The sequence below is a fragment of the Alligator sinensis genome, unplaced genomic scaffold (genome assembly GCF_000455745.1).
Source record: "Alligator sinensis unplaced genomic scaffold, ASM45574v1 scaffold2400_1, whole genome shotgun sequence".
NCBI classification, from domain to species: Eukaryota; Metazoa; Chordata; order Crocodylia; family Alligatoridae; genus Alligator; species Alligator sinensis.
Genome location: NW_005843926.1, coordinates 23,417 through 24,810, shown reverse-complemented (window position 1 = coordinate 24,810; position 1,394 = coordinate 23,417).

The window sequence follows — 1,394 nt, the reverse complement described above, 5'->3', positions numbered from 1 at the left end:
GCTTGATCCAGGCCGGGCCCCAGCACCGCCCCCCGGCCAACCCACGCACAAGTCCGGGCCAGTGCATGCAACCCTCCCTGCACTGCGGCCTGCTCCTTCCCAACGGGGCAGGGCTCCTCCCTCCACCTCCCCTACGCCCCCACCCTGTGCCAGGCCCCCCACAACAGTGCTCAGTGCCCTGTTCCCGAAAGGCCCTGCGCGCCCTCCCTGTCCCACCCCTTCCCTTCCAGATCTGCATACGACCGCCCCCTCTGCCTTCGTCATCAGCATCGCTCTGCCCACCCGGTCCTGCCCTGCCCCTGGGGGGGGGCTCAGGGCCCAGCAGAGCAGGGGGCCAGGGCAGCAGCCCCGGGTGCAGAGTCTCCTGGGTAGGTGGGGGTGGGGAGCAAAGCATCCCAGATGCTGCCCCTGAGCCCGGCTGCCCAGGCGCCCCGTGCAGCAATGCTGCCCTGAGCCCGGGTGGGAATCTCCGTGCCTTGGCAGAGGAAGGGAAGATGTTGAACAGTGCGGGCCCGAGGACCAAGCCCTGGGGGACCCCACTGCCCACATCCCTCCAGGTCAAGTAAGACCCATCCACCACCGCTCTCTGGGTGCGGCCCTCCAGCCAGTTAGCGACCCATCTGACTGTGTAGGTGTCGACACCACCGTCCCCTCGTTTTTTAATGAGAATGGGGTGAGAGACAGTGTCAAAGGCCTTCCTGAAGTCCAGAAAGACTATGTCCACTGCTACCCCTGCATCTAAAGATGTTGTGACCTGGTCATAGAAGGCCACCAGGTTGATCTGACAGGACCTGCCTCTAATGACCCCGTGTTGGTTGCCCCTGAGCATGATCTGCCCTGCCAGCCCCTCGCAGACATGCACCAGGATAACTCTCTCAAAAAGCTTACCCAGGACGAGGTAAAACTACCTGGCCTATAGTTTCCTGGGTCCTCCTTCCTCCCTTTTTTGAAGATGGGGACCACATTGGCCCTTTTCCAGTCCCCTCCAGTCCCCGGCACCTCGCCAGAGCACCACGAGTGCTCGTAAAGCCATGGCAGGGGTCCCACAATGACCTCTGCTAATTCCCTCAGCACTCGGGGGTGGAGATCGTCAGGACCTGCTGATTTAAATACGTCCAGTCCCTCCAGAAGTTCCCTGACTGGGTGCACCTCCCCCAGGGCCTGAGGGGGTCCCAGTGGTGGGTGGGGGCGGGGTGGGGGGTAACCCAGTCCCTGCTCAGGAAAATGGAGGCAAAGAAATTGTTAAATAGGTTAGCCTTGTTGTCTGGTGCAACGACCAGATTTCCTAGCGTGTCCTACAGAGGCCCCACGTTACCCGGTACCTTCTTTTTACCCCCTATGTATTTACAAAAGGACTACTTGTTGTCCTTGATCCGGGTCGCTAGTCCCCGTCC